At 37.0% G+C, this 20,776-nt stretch overlaps 1 long non-coding RNA gene across 1 annotated transcript in view; it reads left to right on the forward strand.

Annotated features, from left to right (window-relative positions):
* The window catches only part of LOC116148444 (uncharacterized), a 1,308,953-nt gene that overhangs the window by 745,460 nt on the left and 542,717 nt on the right, over positions 1–20,776 (forward strand). The window contains exon 7 of the long non-coding RNA XR_004131959.2: positions 3,701–3,746. This is a non-coding gene — a long non-coding RNA (uncharacterized LOC116148444). The remainder of the gene's footprint in view (positions 1–3,700; positions 3,747–20,776) is intronic.

The raw sequence follows: 20,776 nt of genomic DNA on the forward strand, positions 1-20,776 counted from the left end.
TATTAACTAGTCTTATTTTTAATATCACCGTTAATTAAGCATTGCTTTCTCAGGTATTAAGTAAATACAATGTTCAACAAAATGAAGTTAATACCTCCACAGAGCTTACGTTCTACTGTAGGGCAAACCATGGCCCTTTGACCAAATCTGGCCCACTGATCATTTTCGTAAATAAAGTTTTATTGGAATACAGATAGCTCTTTTCTTTGTATTTTGTCTAAAGCTGCTTCATTCTGCAACAGTGACTTTGAATAGTTGCTGCAGAGATTGCATGCCTCACAAAGCAGAAAATAGTTACCATTTTTTTTCTCTTTACAGAAAAAGTTTGCTGATCTCTGCGCTAATGCAGATAAACACACTTTCTTTAGGAAGATAGCCTAGGTAGTAAAAAATCCACTGGAGTCAGGGAGATCTGGATTAATATTCTAAATTTTGCATTCTACCACTGTCTTCTCGCATGGTTTTAGCAAGCCACTTGTCTCCTTAAGCATCAGTCTCCTTCATTCCAAGGGCTCAGAGTCCACTCTGATGTATTCTTGCAGGGTTAAGTTAAAAAAATGTATATACAATGCCTGGAAATCTGGTACTCACTAAAAAATATCCTCTTTTCTTTTGGAGAATAAATGATTTATTTTGTCTTGATATTATAATTATTAGCATTTATTACAGCTTTACAACTACATGAGACCACTTTATATCAGAAGTTTAAAAAATCATGGTCTATAATAAAATAGGTTTCAGTAGGAGAAAAATAGATTTTAATTGCAGTATATGAAAGGGAAAGATATGTTAAATTCCACTTTCCATTTTAGTGCTATTTCTATGTTACCATCTTAGTCTTGGTTTAAATTTGTTGTAGTTCAGTTATGGATTTTAATCCTTTATATGCTAATGATTATTCAGTTCTAATTAGGTTTCCAAGGTGCTTCTACTGCAAAAACCAACTGAAAATTACTATGTAAACTAAATTACTTAGAAAGGAGAACGTTCTGGCTCTGTAAGAGGGAATTCATTTGTTTGTTTTGTTGTTTAAGCTTTCCTCCTTAATAATCGCTTAAAACAATAAATCTACGAAGATTTGTTTTTTTTTCCCCACAGTCGTTAACCAGTCAGTATTGTTGCTTACAAAATTCCAATTTAAAAAATGACCTTTTAAAGATGCCATTTAAAATTAAGTTTTAATGAGCGATTATAAATGGTGGTACTTTTCACAGGAGGAATCACGATGCTTGCCTGGAGCCCTGGCTACATGTCATCCACTTCAGCCCTCTATTCTTTCCTTTCATTATTTTCAAGGGAAGATGACGGGACAGCACACTTGGACGAACCAAACCCAGTTTCAGTATTGCGCCTACCAGAGGCCATCTCCATCACTGGGTAATTAGGCAGATGGACCCCCCTTGCTTTAGTAATGATCCTTTGGTAGGATGCTGCTCCGTCCTTCCACAATGACAGTTCAAGGTATTGAAGCATTCCTTTGCTTATGTGGTCTGATGAAAAAATAAATCTTCATGACTGGGCTCCAAAAATAGTGTTTTCACTAGGTGGGAAATTGACCATTCTGTAGCCACGACAGAAAAGTCTTCACAGCTTTCAGGTGGAAAAACACACTTGACAACCAATCAGATTGACTCTGGGAAGAGAACAGCATTAGGACTTAGGGGTAATGGAATCACATTATGAACTGATACCTGCAAATAGCTTGATGGCTTCCTTGCTAAGATAAGAACGGTCACCAGTGGTTCTTAGGCCAGTATAAGCGGTCTGTATATTAAACCCTTTGGGCCACTCAAGTTCATGGTCCCATTTACTAAATGAGAACAATTTATCATAAATGTGCAATAATCATGGCAAACATAATTATTAATTCATTGTTTCTAGTTTAAATTTCAAAAAGTTGTGAAGCTTTCTGCTTTTTTTATGATGCCACTCTCTCTACCCCCTTTTGCCCTGAGGATCCTATTAGCGGAGAGCTGAGCAATTCGGTTTCATCGGAAATAAATTATGCCTCCGTTCTTAAAATACAAGTACTGAAGGAGTGTAAAGATTAGAAATTCGTTTGAAGCCCCCATCACTTGAAGTTTTGTTTTTTTTTTTTCCCCTTGATGTATATAGAGCTTCTGGTGTTAATGTAAAACAACACATCTTTCTAAAAATTCAGAGCCCCGTCACCTTAGAAGAACCATGAGCAGCATTGTGAAGGAAAGTACAAAATGACACACATTACCAAGGAGGGCGGGGACGGTCGGGTCCTCAGAAGCCGATTCCAGGACAGGCTGCTCGTGTGTTACCGAGTGGGGAGGTGACAACGCGCATCGCCCTCTGTTTCAAAATGATTACAACACTGCGATTCCCAAGAAACAGGAGGTGAATTCTCACTTTGCTCACCAAGGGTCCAGGGATGGAATGACACCTTTGATTATGAAGGACTGTTGGTACCACTCTGGTAACAAGCTGCTATAAATGAAGCCCTAATTGCCTCAGAATCAAGTATTTTATGTAAATACATTTTCATCTTAAGTACAGTTTTTGGTGCAGCTTTCATTATGTTGCCCTGTCAGCTTATGATAGAAGGAAGCGGCTGTGCCAGCTTCTTATTTTACTGCTATTTTATTGTCAGTTTTGCCCAATGGCTAAGGAGTTAGAGTGTCTTTTCCCCGCTATGACTTGTAATTTTAATAGCAGTGGGGCCCCATGGCGGAGCTCAACTTTGACTTAGATGAAATTGCAATTAGAAAAATGAGGTGACTCTCCAGGTTTTAACGAACCTTGATCTTTACTTATTTCTCATAATTATTATCAACTTCACTAGATATCAAGCGATTTTTGTCTGTATAATTATTTTTGAAAGCATTTCAAATGAATAGAATCCATTGATTAGGTATACATGGTTAAATTCTTCAAATTAACACTGTATGATCTGAATATCTACTCAGCTATTTCTCCTTGACACCCCCCTCCTCTTCTGTGTCTTTGAAAGAGAAAAATACAGGCTCCTTTTGTGAAATCCCCAGTATTCCATTTTTCTTAGTACGCATTGAATTTGGCTTCCTGAATGGTTCTTCTACATTAATGTAGACACATTTAGAGATGCAACAATTAAAGAGATAAGCAATAATTAGCGAAATATGAGTAATGGAAGAGAGCCATTGACCTAAGTAAATAACAGAGAAGGGAGAATTTGTTGATGTATTCTCTTTCCAATGTAAAGATTAAAAAAAATTCCAAACTGAAATATAGATCAAAAAGTTGCATTTGACTCAAAATCTAAAGATAGCTGAATCCTGAAGAAAACGGGAGCAGTCTGGTTTCTGGAACGGATGTGTGCTGACCTTCTTTGGTCTATAACAGGTAAAGTGGATGGTAGTGACAGCAAACATGAAATCAGTTTTCTGAGGAAACTTCTGGAAGTGATGGATATACTTATGGCATAGATTGGGGTGATGGTTTCATGGGTGCAACCTTATTTCCAAACTCATCAAGTTGTATACCCCCATTAAGTATGTACAGCTTTTTGTATGTCAATCATACATCAATGAGTGGTTTTCAAGGAACTAATTTCAGCAACTTGTCAAAGATTGAAAAAAAAAAAAAAGAGCTGCCATTCAGCAGTTAATTTTTGCAGAATTATATTCTGGATTAAATCATATAACTGGTAGCTATACTAACAATGAGTGCTTCTTGCTTTTTCTTTCTTTAGAAACGAGGAGTGAATGAAGGCAGGAATTACTGGAAGGGAGGTCAGGGTAAGTCATGTCATATTTATTTCTTACTTTTGAAGTGTGCAGAATACATTGTGGTAAACTCATTCAGGAACTCTCCGGGGCTCATGTCTCTGATAAAATTAGACAAATTGAGTCTTTCAGGGGAAAATAAAACGCTTGCTATAGCCGTGCTATGCAGAAATACGCCACTTGTCCCTGACATGTTGAGACCCTAGTTTTTCCGCTGCCAGCCACCCTGCTGTTCCATATTGTTAAGTGGATCAAGGCCGAAGTGGCAAGAGAAACTGTGGATGCATTCCTGGTGTAGAATCGTGAGTCCCATCTTTCTGTGTAGTTTTGTTTTATTTCCCTTTAACGTGGTGTGGCAAAGGTAGTGGTTAAAACCTCGGTGCGTATGTAGCAGGGCATCTGAAGGTGACTCATATTCAAGTTCAGATGCAAAAGGTCAGAGACCAGGATTGACTATGATGTAATTGTGTTTTTGTATTTTAGCATCATTTAGTTTTTTGTTTTTTGGGGTTTTTTTTGTTTTTGCTTTTCTTTGAAATTGACATGCATTTGACTTTATGAAAGGATAAAATGCTTGTGATATTGTAATCAGTTGTGTAAAATCAAAAGCCATAGTGTACTTACAGACAACGTATGTGGTATATTTCACTTTAGAGTGCGTAACAGATAGACATTCAGAATCCCCTCCAAACAGAGCGAATATAGGCCAAAGATGTTTCAGAAATTTCAAGTTGCTCTAAATGTAAACGAATAAGAAAGTCAGAACAACCAACGTTTCCGTGTGTAATAAATAATGAAACCGAGATCTCTTTTAAAACGAATGAGAGGAGGAATAAACGAAGGAAGAGGAGGGGAGGGGAGGAGAAGGGAAGAAAAAGTATGGTTGTTTGTGTATCAGACGTCTTAATTCTAGTCAACTCATAAATAGTACGCATTTGTTTTTCATTGTCAGTGTCTTATTGAATTGTGCTGGTTCAGCACTCAGTAAGAACCCTGGAGATTTGGGGGTCAAGGGAGTTGCACAGGGAAAAGGGTGGGATTCTGAGCTTTCCCTTCATCTTGAAACAAGTCAGTTCTACACAGGCTTTTCCATATTGGGATTTCCCCTAAAAACGTGTTTCAGGAAAGAGAACTTATATGGGAATACAGTAATATCAGTTAAATCTAGCTGGTGGGCACTTGGGTGTCTGTACCATTGATTATTTTCCTTTTCTCTATTTTAAAGATATTTTTTAATCAAACATTAATGTTGCAATTTTTTTGAAATTTCTCCTTATGTTTAAAAAAATGGTTTCATACTTTATTCTGTGGCATGTCACCAACACATTTAATTGAGAATGAGTGAAATTAACAACAGTTTGTCTAAGTGGATTCTTTTCATGGCAGTGAGAATTTTTAATGGATGTGAGAAAGATGGAAAGGGTCAATGTTAAAGTCACCTTTTGTACAGAGAACTCCATTTGTCCTGGATAGTCCCAAATTATAATACATTCTTCTTCCATAATAATAAATATTTCATATGGGCAAGTGAGCAATCAGAAAAGGACTGATCACTCCAAAGCTCCTTCATAGTAAGTATGACCACATGACTGAATCTAGGCTAGTGGTGCATATTTGGAATCTCAGATGACAGACAGCGAATAGGAACCTTCCCCAAGAGACAGCTGCCTCATGCCTTTGTCCTTGGGGGAGAAGAAAGTTTCTATCTACGATGCAAGGAGTACCTCCCTGACATTGTCAGGTTCCTTCGTACTGCCTCCTGAAATGTGGATGTGATATCTGGAATTCAGTCTTGGACTATTAAATGTGAGTCATTCATTAGGGAGTGGGGAACTGAATATTTTGGATTTGTGTTTTTTTATGAGCTGAAAAAGAACAAACAGGTACCATTTTAATTAGTTTTGTAAAGAAATGAAATTTCACCTGTGTACATCAGGGCTTGCCAACAGGTGGCCCCCATATCACAGATACTTTTTTTAATGGAGATATTTTGCCTAAATATTTAATTTGGATCTCCTCATAGAAAGAAAAAGTTACTCTAGCGACCCTGAGTACACGTTCTAAAATGGCCCAAATATTGTGAAACTAAGGAACATTATACCCATTTGGAGATGGCTGGAGACTCTGGGTTCTCACAGTCCCCAACACCCCCTAGTGTCTCCTGCCTACATCGTTTTGCTCACTGACTTTACCTGAGCCCTTGCAGTAAAGAATTGTGCACAGAGTTCAGACAGCAGTTTGAACTTTTTCAGATGTAAGCTGTCCCTCGCATTCCAAGAAAAACTGGTATGATCCCAACTGCAATTCCACATTCTGTGAAAGACCAAGGTTCTCAGGGAGATTTCTGCAAATCCCTAAGGGGATCAAGATTTTTACGTTGTATCTCTGTGTAGTCTCTGTTCTTTGCCATGTCGATGAAGACATGAAACTCCTCTTTTCTACGAATATCCGTAAGTCAGGTCACTCCTACAAGCATAGTCATCTTCACAGCAGAGTTGCTAATAACAGAGAAGTATCATAACAAAACTTGAGTTTTTGTATGAGATTTTCAAGTTCTCCAAAAGCTTTCTTGATGCCCTAAGTGGGGGTCCCCTGGGAACCCTTGCTGTAGGGTTTTGCATTCTCTCTTGCCTTCTCTCTCTGTTCCTCCCTTCTCTCCATTTTGTTCTCTCTTCTGCCTTTTGCTGTTTCAAAGAACACTCGTGCATGTGCGCGCGCGCGCGCACACACACACACACACACACACACACACACACACACACACACTTCTCTTTGGGCCCTTTACCCATATACAGCAGCTCTTCCTTCTTCTTGCCATTAGCCCTGGAGCCCTCAGGGTTTTACCTTCTATTTCCAGATAGTTACCAAGTTTGTTGTATTTGGTGTCATTGTGTGTGTTGATTTGTTTTCCTCAAGCAAAATGAGCTCATTCAATAATGAATGCTGGAAGCAGCTTTTAAGATGATACATGGACTTTTTTCTCCTTCCCTTATAAAGCACAGAGTCATAGCTTACCTTTCCTTATACGTGTGGTTTATGGATGTCAGTAGCCACAGTCATGTGTGGTGAAATTGGAAGAAAATGTTCGAATCCCTGCTAAAGGGCCCCACAGAGGGAAAAACCTCAATTTCTGCACTAAATCAGGCAGGGCATGCAGGGAACCACGTCTTGTCTATCTCTTCTCCCTATGATGTTTGTTGAGAGGAAAATCATGGGACGTCTGAAGAAGACCAGCTTCCTAAAGGAATGTTACGGAGGAGAGAGTTTAAAGCCTGAGGACTTACAAAATGGATGCTAGACCAGAGTGTCTTACTTGGGATATTTTGAAGACAAGGATTTTCAGTTCTGTTTTTGCAGCCGTGATTGGGATTCCTTCACCTCGTATCTCTAAAAATGTTCATTTTTACCAGCGATGGAGGCAGCCCCTTTGTCTGATGACATCCATGTGTAGCCCAGGAATTTTATACTGTTGGCTTTGGGCAAGATCACTTGTCTGATCTAGCTAAAAGCCACTGGGCTGTGTCTTTCTGAAACCTAGCATGTTGTAAGGAATGCCAGTTTAAGCCCATTTCATTCTCCATAGTGTTCTTCTAGGAGCTCAAATAATTAAATATGTTCCATTTGAGTCTCCTTACACAACGAAACAATCTAGCCAGTTTATAAATTAAGTTAGTATATTATAAATTATGTAGCATGGAATGCCAGCATGAGGCACGGCCACCACACGTAATTAACCTGGAGTAAACACTAGGAACCTCTACAATCTCACTTTCGAAATATTAGAGGCTAGAAATGAGAGGTAGAGTTTTTTTAAAGGATATTTTTATAGTTGGAAAGTAATGTGTTAATCCCCAAAGTTCACATCCTACTGTCTAAAGACAGGTAATTAATATTTTATTGGCATATACATTTCCTGGTGGTTTAATCCAACTTCTGAAATTAATACCAGTGTTATAAAATGTCTAGTTAGTATAAATAATAGTTAATTCTTACGTCCTCCCAACTTAGCAACTGAAGATAAGGGCACATTCTTTAAACTACAAGTCTCGTAGCAAATTTGAGAGGACAGCAAAGCCTTGGGATGTTGTGGTGTGTGTTACAGGTCATGTTGATCTTATCTTTTCTTTCCTCTCTCCCTTTCTTCCTACTTTCCTTCTTCTTTTCTTTCAGAATCCATGATTAATGCTCAGTCTATTTAGAAACAAAACAAAATAAAATTTGCTGATCTGTACTCATATTTCTTCTCTTCTTTCATCCTAAGGTGATTTTTCATCTCCTGGCTTTTTGTTAGGATGCAGGCCCAAGGAGTACACTGTAGTTTTACCGTTAGCTGGGATGAGTACATTGTTGATTTCTGCTAAAATTAGGGATTGTTTCCAAGTATAAAAATGGCTACTATTGCTTCTAGCATGAAACACCTTGCAATAACTTGTTTTTGTTTGCTTGTTTGTTTGTTTGTTTTGCCATGGACTTGCTTTCTTGCGACAGAACATACGTAAACTGGTGTCTGAGAGGCTCCGTAATAATTGGTTTGATAGTTTGATTGGGTTACCTGGATTCATTGTCCTTTCTTTTTTAATTTCTATTATCATAGGGATAATTCTCATGTGCTTGATTTTAAAATATATGATTGTGTTGGTCCAAAATTCCAATAATTCTGTGCCCATGAACAACTGTTTGATCTCCTTACATTTTCTTTGGATTGTTCTAGAAGTCATTCAGTAGATGTCTTCCCACCATTGGTAACTTCCACATTATTCTTGAATTTGTTTTGTATATATTGAGTAAATAGTGGTAAGCATTAACAGACTCTTAATTTCTAGTCAAGCTTTTTTTTAAAGTTTTACCTCCAGTATCAAATACATTTAAAAGGCAAGGAAATAAACATTTAACTTCAAACTAATGCTTAATTTTGCTAAATGTACTTTTAGTGGTAGATTTTTTCTTTCCTCCTTAACCTTTTGGATAAATTGGAAATAATGTCCAAAGCTTCACTATAACTGAATCCTGCTTTTGAGAACTTTGGAAAAGAGTAAGGTGAAGAATTTATTGAAATTCTGTCTTGCTATTATTGTGTTAATATACTATGAAGAGGCATATACAATTTGTATGCTGCAGCCCTGCTATTTCACTGTGGGCAAGATTCACACTACAAGACCAAAACGTGTTTATGGCAATCTCCTTTCTGTTTCTCAGGCAGTAGACCCTGCTGACATAGACCACAAGAGACTTCCCTTCTCTTGAATTCTCTCTTTAAAATACTGTGTAATGCTGGAGCTCCAATGTGTCTTAAGCACAGTTTTTCTATTAATAAAATAGTTCTGCTTTCTCTCAGTAGCTACTAGTCATTGTTAATTCAAGCCAGTGTAATAGTTATAGCAAACACATTTTGAAATGCTCTGCACAGAATTCATTAATTAGCAGAAACTGTAATCAAATTATGATTATAAAAGAAAGAAGTTTAACTTATTCCCAATGTCTTTAAATCACATCATAGGTATTAACTTATGCATACTCTAATATAGAAAACAGTTTAGAATGTTGACGTAGAAAATAATAGGTTCCCTGCATTTCTTCCTAGATCAAGTGTTCAAAGGTTACCCTCAAATTCAACATCTCATTGAATTACAGTTATTTAGATCTCTAAGGGTCTTCACAATTTGCAGGTGTCTTGTTAATCTGACCTATAAAAAAAAGTAAAGTTTGCACCCTTTTTCAGGAAAGTGTTATATTTATAAAATAGGCTTATGAAACATCCCTCCCAAGGAGTTAAGGACTTCACTAATAACAATGAACATATCCTGAAAAAGATTACAGAGTACCTTCAATGCACTTATAAATCACAGTAATAGTTGCATTAAAAAATTAAGAGAACATTGTCTGGAAGTGGCACGCTCTACAGGAATGCCTTCTCACTCAATTTCCGAGAAGAGCATCTCCATTAGTTACGGCAGAGTTACAGGACATTAACAACACAACAAATAAGATGCTGCCTTATGCTTGTAGAGTCTGAATGACAAGGTTACCTATACCTTGATTTTGAAAATAATTCACAGCACTTTTGGCTCCACAGTAAGTTCGATACTTGTTTTACAGTAGTTACCAATTGAGCTAAAAGTTGTTGGTTGTTCAAGGGATGTTAGCATTGAAAGAGAAAACAAAGCAAACAGCAACAACAAAAAATAAACTAGTGATTCAATGACTATTTTAAAAAAACAAAAAAAACCTAAAGGAATGTGAGTAAAAAGAAGATTGAAATCAGTTGGGTTGCCAGATTTTTTAATGTAAATTCAAATCTTGATCTCAGGTTTTATTAATGAAGGAAAAGTAAAGAGAAAGAACATAGTAATGTAATAATATATGGCTACTAAATCTAGGATGCTTGTATTTTTCCTCTTTTTTGCCGTTCAAGGAAAATGGAAGACAGCAGGACAGTTTGAAGCCTACGTACGAGTAAGATCACGTCAGAAAGCATAGCTCAGTGCAGTAATACTTCATTTCTTTAACCACAGAATGGTCATCAGCACAGTTGTCCATTGCAGTCTGTTGCCTTTCCTGCGATACTTTGTCAATTAGAACTAAGATTCTAAATGCGTAGAAAAGGAGCAAAATGTTTACCACCAAACTGTGAGGGCATGACCATCAAAAACATCTCTGGGTAGCTGGAATCAATAAACCATTTTATTTTTGAACTCATGGAAATATGTCCATCTTCTAGGGCTCGAAAGTGATGAATGTAGTAGGCGCCATATTGCTTTTCTCATTAGTTGACAGCACGTTCACAGCAGATGACAAATTATCATCCATTTGAAAGCATCAGAATGCAAAGAGCCAAATTCAGACAATGGAAAAAATTAATTTGTGAGACTTAAGGTGAAATTTGTTTGATCAAACTTGACTTAAATCTGTGTGTAGAACAAAGGCAATTTAGATTTCTTTTACCTTCACCTTTTTCTGTAAACACTGAACTGGGATATATTTTGATGCATTAATGAAGCAATGTCCTGAATGAAAGTTCTTATTTTTTTTTTCAACTTAAAAAATAATAATCATTTATGGATGAAATATACTGAAGTTTATGACCACAGTGGGTGACACTTCAGCAAAGGAAGCAATTTCAGAAGAAAATGTAGGGCAAGGAAGGATGATTTCAGTAAAATAGAAACCAAGTTGATCTTTTCAAGAACAGTATTTTATTTATTGTGATAGAACATAAGAAAAGAGAGTGTAAATCAACATTTCATGGGGTTCCATTACTTTTGTCTGTCACCAAAACATACGTTGAGTAACAATTACATGCCTAGAACTGTGCAGAAGCTTAGGTGAGCAAGGTCCTTGTCCTCAAGGGTGATGAGAAAGACATAGATCCATTGTTCCAAATAGAAAGCGGTTCTGAATGTATCCATGTCTCCCTTGTCTTTGTGATCTCATTTAAGCAAGAAGGGAAACTAAGCATTGATGGGTTAGAATAAGACTGTCTGCTGGGAGGCAGGTGATGTAGATGCTCATAAATTAATCAGAAGTCAAGATGACTAGGGAACTATAATGTGGCCTTAAGGGACAGGGTGTGGAACGTCTTTACAAGGGAAAAAAATATTTGGAGAAAGGCAATACCACAGGTAGCAGGCTATCCAACCATGTAGCAAAATATCCACCCCTAATTCCCATTTTGGGATTGGTCTAATTTGACATAAAATTGAATTTAAGATTCCATTGGTATCTCAGTATTTTGCTCATTTATTAAGAGCCCATATCAGTCTTTCAAACCACTCTATATTGACACTGATAGATTTTTAAATTCTAAGGGACATTTTTGGTGATGAGGAAATGATTTCAGTCTGCTGTCCAAAGTCAAGATATGAAATTTCAAATTAGACATGGCAAGCCTAATACAGGGGACATGTACTTTCCCCTTGAACTTACACACACACATATATATATATATATTCAAAGCCATCTGGGCAGACAGTAGGAACAGCATTTATTTCAAAAAGGCAAAAGAGAGAGCAGAAATATGTTGAAATAATCAATGGCTGCACAGTAATATAAAGAAATTGAATAGTTTTGTCAGCCTGTCAGTCAGAAACGAATTACAATTGGGGTAGAGAAATCACAGTAAAAGGAATTTCTCTGGGGAAAAGTGGCATGCAAAATAAAAGCATTAGTGTGACATACAGTTTACAGAAACTCTCTTTGTGGAGATTAAAGTTTATGTCTGTTGACAGTACAACAGGAACTTGTCACACAATGTAAAAATGATCATGCCACAACCACTCCTTAGTTGATGGCTTCATTTTACGTGCAGTGATCGGCATTAGATGGAATTCAACATGCGTTTCCATCTCCTGACATTAGAGAGAGTGGGTGCCTGCACGCGTGGACTCAGTTATGTGAGACCAGAACGTTTTCTGCCAGGAGGTACTGTATGGTGTGGTACCACAAGGACCAGTCCTGTTACTCATGCAGGAAAAATGAACAGAAATTAAATTATTTACATTTTATTTTACAGATATCATTTATATCCAGCTATGGAGCCTAACATAGGTTTCCTGGATTCTCAGAAAATCGAGGTCTACTGGGAAAATGAATAATTATGTTAGTAATAGCAGAATTAGTGGTAGAGATGGCTATAATGTACATTTATTTGGTACTTATCATGTAAAAAAAAATCTTTCTGTGTTTTACTTTTTTAAAATTCTAATATTTATAGTGCAGAGGTATGTTGATAATCTTTCTTTTCGAGGAGAAGGAATGAAACTTAGGCTAAATAAATGAATGAATCAATACTCAGTGAAAAGCATATAAGGAACGGGACCCAAGTTCAAGGGCTGGCTGGCCCTAAAAAAGAGGTCCAGGCCATACTGTCCCAAAGGTGTCACACGTTTCTGTATGACTCAGGTGGTCATTGCACCTGCAGTCACTTCTCTTGGGGAGGTGCCGTTTTACATGTATTTGTGGAGATTACAGCCTGAGGGAAGTCTAATTTAATTATCAAAGCAAGGCTTTCTCTTGGATTCTGGTTTCCTAATCAGATGCATCCATGTCGGTGGCAGTATTTTGGAGGGTTTCAGTTCTGGTCAGTCTTAGGAAGGGGTAAACGTGTTTTTGCTCTTCCACTCTCATTTGATATTTTGGATTTACAGCAGCATCCTGTCAGAGTTTGTATTTCTGATATATGTACCACCCTTTGCAGGAATATTGCAACCCTCAAGGGTTTGCATGGTGGTGCCCTGGCAAAAGTTTAACAGTCGGCTCTCTAGGAAAAAAAAAAAAAAATGTACACATATATGCCTACGTAAGTTTATTACAAATTTTATCATGTGTAGGACATGATTTATCAAAAAAAAAAAGAGAAAGAAATATGCAGTACTCTTGATTGTAAATTCCACATGGCCAACTGATTTTTGAGGAATTTTTCTTTGTTTTTTCCCTTAATTTTTGCCAAATTGATATCTGTAGCCAACTTGTGGTTGCAGTGGGTTGATTTATGTCGCAATTCTGACATGAATACTGGTTTTTATTCTAATTTACACTAGGGAAGAAAACAAAAGACACATCTGTTGGAGCTTCACTCAAATTCCATCAATGACTTGGGTAATTTCTTTGTCGACTTGAATGATAACCTCCAAATACTCAAAGAGTATGTCCTCACTTTTTTGTGTTGTTAACAAGGTAACAGCTACAAATGTGACACATTTTGAAATTTGTCTGCCTTAATAACATTCTCTGCATTACTTTCTTAAGTCTAGACTAGGGGTCAGCCCACTCTCACCCACAGGGTAAATATGGTCCACTCCCTTTTTTGGTAAATAAGGTTTGATTGGAACATAACCTTGAAAACATTGCCTACGGCTGTTTTCACAGTATAACCGCAGAGTTAAGTAGTTGCCACAGAGAAATCTATAGTGCAAAAGCCTAAAAATTTTACTCTCTGCCCCTGTAGAGAAAATATTTGCAGTCGATAAAATGGTAAATCAAGTACTGAGTTGTGTAGTGTTTGCCAATTTTTGTAGTATTTGCTATAGTGTAAGTATATCCACTGTAAGCCCAAGAATGTAACACAATAGTTAAAATGTAGTAAAGTAATTAGGAAGTTGTGGGTTGAATTGTGTCTCTAAGCAAAGATGTGATGAAGCTGTAAAGTCCCTGGTACCTGTGAATGTAACGGTATTTGGAAACAGGGTCTTCGGAGGTAGAATCAGTGTCAGATGAGGTCATACTGGATTAGGGTGGGCCCTCAGTCCAATGACTGGCGTTCTTATAAGAAGCAACAGTGGAAGAAGTTCACGTGAAGACCGAGGCAGAGATTAGAGTGATGTTGCCACCAACCAAGGAACACAAAAGATTACCAGCAACCACCAGAAATTAGGAAAAGCAAGACAAGATTCTCCCCTGAAGCTTCTAGAGTGTGAGCCTGGGAACTACTTGACTTGAGATTTCTAGCCTCCAGCACGTGTGGTAATCCTGTGTTAATTTGTTATGGCAGCCCTCAACACCAGGACAGAAGTACTGGGTTTGGAGTATTTACTTTTTATTTCTCACATAATCAGTTTAATTGTAATTTTATAGAATTAAATTTGTAATGATAGCTTTGTTGAGCAAGAAGTTCGCAAAATTCCTGAACATGTAATGAAATCCAGAGCCAGTTTGGGTCTGTTCCCGCACATCATTCTTAGGACAATTGTTAATGACGTGGCTGCATCCTTCCCCAGGGGAGGGACCACATTCAGAGCCCAAGTTTGTCTGCAGCCTTTCTCATGTTTCCAGAGCCAGTTCTGTAAATCTGGGACACAGCAATGGGAGATTTCAGGCAACAAACAAGTGCTCAGTTTTGCTGCGAAGCTTTAACTTTTGGGTCTGATTTATTCCTGAAGGGAACTTAAGTGTGAGCCCAAATCATGGTCCTGAGGAATGAGATTTGGTTTTGGAATCCACTTGATAGAGCTGCTTCCATTTCTGATGTGGTCCCTGTTTCAGTCAAGATTGGCTCAGGTACTTTATAAGATTAAACCAGAGGGGTGAGCATCAGTTGGTTCAGCCTTGAACTGTAAAATGGAGAAGCCAAATAAGCTGCTACTGACTTTAATTTAGAAATAAAAACAGTTTAGAAATTTCTAGTGTGAATTATCCATTCCCTTATTTGTCTTTTGTATTTCCAAAGTGTATTTTTCTGCAACTGTGGATACGCAGTAAAACTTAGTGGCATATATCTCACAAATACATACATAACATTTAGTTTTAGTAGCACTTTGTTCCCTCTGTCGGAGGAATACACATTCTGTGTCTCATTATATTAAGCTTGAAGAGTAAACTGCTAAACATTTAGTAATGGGAAGACCTGTTTACTGAGAATCCCATTAACCATAAAAATGCATTGAATATGAAAGCTGAGTAAAATTAAAGTTCTTTATTATTAATGAGAGATGCAAAGCCTTTCTCACTTTTTAATTATTTTTCCTTTTCATATTCTTTTTCATTTAGATTATTACAAGAAGTTGAATATAGTTCCCTGTGCTATACAGTAGGACCTTGTTGTTTATCTGTTTTATATTCAGTGGTTTGTATCGGCTAATCCCGAACTCCCAATTTATCCCTCCCCTCTGCTTTCCCTCCAGGCAACCATAAGTTTGTTTTCAATGTTTGTGAGTCTGTTTCTCTTTTGTAAATAAGTTCACCTGTGTCTTTTTTTTTTTTTTAAGATTCCACATTTACTTGATATCATATGGTATTTTTCTTTCTCTTTCTGGCTTACTTAGTATGATCATTTCTAGGTCCATCCATGATGTTACAAAAGGCATCATGTCATTCTTTTTTATGTCTGAGTAGTACTCCATGGCATATACATACCACATCTCACTTTTTTAGAGTGGTGAGAGAAGTTGATGTTTGCTCATGCTGTGGTCACCTGACAGGTTTCTGGCTTCCTGTTGACTGACCAGCTTCTAACTTCAGAAGGTCAAGAGCATTATTTCATATTCTGTCAATAACCATGGGGGATTCTGATCTATAGGTTATTTTCTTCCAGGAAGGTCCTTTGGAATACTGAGTGATGGGACCCTGGTCCTTTTTCTCTGCTCCTGGGTGAAGTGATATCATGAATTCATCACCTTCATTATCTCTCAGGTGGTTATCCCAGCTTAGTTTGGACATATATTGATACACTACTTGAGTTGCATAAACCTTGCCTATAACAGAGCCTGCACTGATTTCATAATGAGAGACTCCTGTCTTATATTTAATAGTGTATATTTCTTCTCCTCTTTTTCACTAGTAGCAATCTTATAGCCCTAGACTCCAAGCCCAAGTTAGTCACAATTATTACGTGTGAAGTTGTATCGTGTAAATATTTTGATGCATAGAATGATAATGTTCCATCTCGTGGAGTGAATAAAAGTATATAACACTTAACATTTGACATTTTAAAGTTAACTTGCAAATTAACAGGAAAAGTGCTTCTTGAAAAAACAAACATAATGTACTCTGCCTTCAAGTTGCACAGCCAAACTCCTGATATGGAAAATGAGGCTGAGAAAGATTTTTTTTCCAGAATTATTATCTAGTAATGGCACAGATGATTTCAAAGGTTGTTGAATCAAATGATCAGAGGAAAGTCTGATTGAATATTTCTTTCAGTTTTTCAACCAAAATAGGAATCAAAATTCTGATACTTTTTAGTGTCCTGGATAACTTGTGGTATTATGTTTTTACGGACTGAAATTTAATGATGATATTCATATGGGAGCATCGAATTGGTTTTCATATTTTAATTTCCATTGATACATTTATTTCAGGACCATTAGGAATAAATAAGTGAGAAATTATGCACACACACACACACACACACACATTTCCAGCCTTGGCCCAAAGATACATATTTTTATCAGTTCTGTCATCTGCTCATATATTACCCATTTAATGTGCTGGACATGACTTCCAAGTCCTTTCCCATCATTTTCTTCTTCAAGGACGGAGAGCAGAGGAAGGAAAGCTACTTCTTGGTGAAACGTGTGTCCTTCGGTAAGACAGGTTCCCCTTCGGTAGAACAGGCCATCTTCAATGTGGAATGTGGATTCTTAGAAAACAATAGTTAAATTCATCTAGGTTAGATATTAAAATAACCATGATGCTTAGAGTTTATGTTCAGAGTAAATTCTTGTAAAGTAGCACAGTGCTCCTAGGACTTTATCCAAGAGAAGTGAAAACACTTGTCAACAGAAGTCTTGTACCAGGGTGTTCACAGCGGACTTACTCATAAGCACTAACAACCTGGGAGCAGTCTTTCTGTTGTTCTAACAGGAAAATTACAAAAGATACAATTTTTATGCAATGGAGTGCTCCTTCGGAATAAAAACAGGGAACAAGCTTTGTGGGTTCATCTCAGCTATATACTATGCTTCCATTTCTGTGGAGTTACAGAACAGGCAGAGCAAATCTATGGTGAGGGAAACTTCCAGAAGAGCAGTTGCTTTGATCAAGTTGTTTGTTTTTTTCGCTGTTGAGTGGTGGGAGTTCTTTACATATTTTGAATATTAACTTCTTATCAGATGCCTGTTTAGCAGATATTCTTTCCTGTTTCACCGGTTGCCTTTTCGCCGGTGATTGCTTCCTTCGCTATGCAAATTCTGTTTAGTTAGATATAGTTCTGCTTGTCTGTCTGTATTTCTGTTGCCTGTGTTTTTGGTGTCATATCCAAGAAATCATTGTAAAGACTGGTACTAAGAAGATTTTTTCCCTATGTTTTATTTAGGAATTTCAGAGTTTCAAGGCATACATTTTAAGTCTTTCATCCATTTTGGATTGATTTTTGTGAATGGTGTAGGGTAAAAGTTTCTAATTTCATTGAATGTGCGTGGATATCCAGTTTTTGCAAAACCATTTGTTGAAGAGACCACCCTTTCTCTTTTGTGTGTTATTGGCATCCTTGCCAAAGATGAGTTGACCATTTATACATAGAATCATTCTTGGGCTCTCAATTCTGTTCCATTTGTGTGTGTGTGTGTGTGTGTGTGTGTGTGTGTGTGTGTGTGTGTGTGTGTGTGTCCTGTGGAAAACAATGTGTAGGTTTATCAACAAATTAAAAATAGCACTACGCTATGATTCAGCATATGTAATCAGGATGGTGAAGAAGTATCTGCCCTATTCACTGTAGCATTAGTCACAAAGGCGAAGACATAGAAACCACTGAAGTGTCTATCCACAGATGAGTGGATAAGGAAAATGCAGTATATACATAAAATGGAATGTTATTCAGCCTTAATAAAGAAGGAAATCCTGTCACTTGCAACAACATGCCACAGAGGACAAATACTGTGTGGTTCTACCTCTATGAGGTACCAGAAAGAATCAAACTCATGGAATCAGACAGTGCAGTAGTGCTTGCCAGGGACTGGCATTGGAGGAAGTTGGGTGGTGTTCCACAGGTATAAAGTTTCAATTATGATAGCTGAGTAAATAAATTCTAGAGATCTGCTATACAGCACAGTGACTGCAGCCAACAGTGTAGTATTCTGCACTTTAAAATTTGTTGGGAGAGTAGATCTCATGTTAAGTGCTCTTACTAAAAGAAATGACAGCAACAGTAAAGACATACAAGCAACCTCAGGAAGTTTAGGATACGTCTGCTGCCTTGATTGCAGTGTTGGTGTCACCAGTGTTGGCATATGTTCAGACTCATCATATCGTGCACATTAAATATGAGCACTTTTTTGTGCATCAATTATACATCAATAAAGCTGTTTTAAAAATTGGTTGCTTTGCATGAGTACAGGAGACTGGCTGGGAGGGGTATGAGGGATCTTAGTGGGATGATGTAAGTACTGTGGATCTTGATTGGCATGTAGGTTACTGAATGTATATGTTTGTTAGAACTGATCAATCTGTATTCTTAAGATTTATGCGTTCACACTCCAAAAATCATACCTCAATAAAAAGTAGCCAGGTGCTTTGGAGAAAATAATAACTTATTAACAGTTACTTTTCTCCTCATAATAATTTGCCTTCTTCTAATTCTCTTAATTTTTTTAAATTGAAGTACAGTCAGTTACAGTGTGTCAGTTTCTGACATACAGCACAATGTCCCAGTCATGTGCATATATATATATACATATATACATATATTCCATGTATTCATTTAATTCTCTTAATTTTTCATAACTCAATCCCATCTACCATGTCATTATATCCTGTGGTTAAAAAATCTTGGATATTATCTCTAAATTTATGAAAGGAACTAAGTCTTTGAGGGGCCAGGTGAATTGCTTAGGTCATACAGTTCTGGCAGAACTAAGGATCAAGTTGTTAATTCCTAGATGTCTGTCTTTCACTTTAATCTAGACTGAATCTGCTAAAATGAATATATCTTGGGTACAAGTACAAGGTAGGAACATCCAGAAGTACTCTTTCTGTCTGACTCCACCTGCACCTCTTTTTAGTTAAAACCTTGAGAACAAAGGCAGCAGCATCCAAAAAAAAAAAAAAAAAAAAAAAAGGTTAATTTAATAGATATTCTGCTCAGGGTCTGTACGTTAATTTAATGACTGCAGAGGTTTTGTTGAGTGAAAGTATGCGCAAATCCCTGAGCTAAGCTACTGAGTGATTGTAGCAACCAACTTCAGTGGATTAGTGGTGACTAATAATTTATTTCCTGCCTTTTGGGTAGAGTAGCATTCTTTTAAATTACTTGAATCAAAATCCCATATATGTACAGGTTTTTTTTTGTTTGTTTACTTTTCTCTCTCTCTGTTTTTAAGTTATAGTTTTCTATTTAAAATTTAAATGGAGCATTTTCCCTGAGTTGAAATGCAATTCCTTGCCAAGTACATACAGAAGCTGCCCAAGGTATCCATTCTCAAATAAAATTCTTGAATCTATGCTTTGATGCATAGCAGAGGAACCTTACAAATGTCTGTTCTTAAAACGTAAAAACATAGTACCCTACGCAAGGATGAGCATCTGTAAATGCAGTCTTTTTTTTCCATATAAAAACTTAACATTAGAAATGTTGATCCAATATTTGGTTAAAAAGTTAAAAATATACATACATCTCACTAGCTGTTTGTTCTGTGTACCATAAAGTGTCATTTCTTAGTTAAGATGTGCTGACTCCAACCATTAAATGATTGTCTTGTTTCTATATGTGATTTTAAAAATTTATTAAACTAACATGTTGAATATTCTGTGTAAATTAGGAAGTCGGCTAAGTACTTTCTGTTTATTATCTCATTTTGTTCTTAAAACTGCCTAACAAGTTTGGTACAGTTACCATCCCAATACTTCATGTAAGAATATTGAGTCTTTAAAAGGTTGCCTCTTACTGCAAGTTAAACAGATGGTAGGCTGAAGCACAAGGATTTATACCTAAGCTGTTTGATCTCAGAGCCCTCACCCTGAAAGACTATTTCATACTATCCCCTGGACAGAAACCTTGTACATAAATAGAAAAATTGGAGGCATTTCCTGGGAGAATCTCCTTCCATCACTCCTTTTTTTTAAAAGGAGGGAAAGTCACCCTTTAGCATATTTCATCCTGATTACTAACACAGCCTTGATATTCTCCTGGTCAGGATTTGTTGCAGTGCATGTCTGTAGTGAGAGACACCAACTTAAATGCTGACCAGAGCCCAGTAAGTAACTCATAGGAATTAAGCAGGACAGGGCACGCGGATGGAGAGGTGCTGTGATGCACAAGTGGGATCCACTCACTGAGTCACTTTTGTTCATTAAGAGACAGGCAGCAACCTTACGGTTCCTGGGGAAAACGAGGTGGGAAGGGATAAATTGGGAGTTAGAGATTTGCAGATACTAACTACTATAGATAAAATAGGTAAACAACAAGGTTGCACTGTATAGCACAGGCAACTCTATTCGATATCTTACAGTAACCTAGAATGAAAAAGAATCTGAAAACAAATACATGTATGTCCGTGTATGACTGAAACATTGTGCTGTACACCAGAGTGACACGTAATTGTAAACTGACTATGTTTCAATAAAAAAAAAATGCATAAAAAAAACAGACAGGCAATAACCACCTCATTCAAAAT

Source organism: Camelus dromedarius, chromosome 27 (assembly GCF_036321535.1).
Source record: "Camelus dromedarius isolate mCamDro1 chromosome 27, mCamDro1.pat, whole genome shotgun sequence".
Lineage (NCBI taxonomy): Eukaryota > Metazoa > Chordata > Mammalia > Artiodactyla > Camelidae > Camelus > Camelus dromedarius.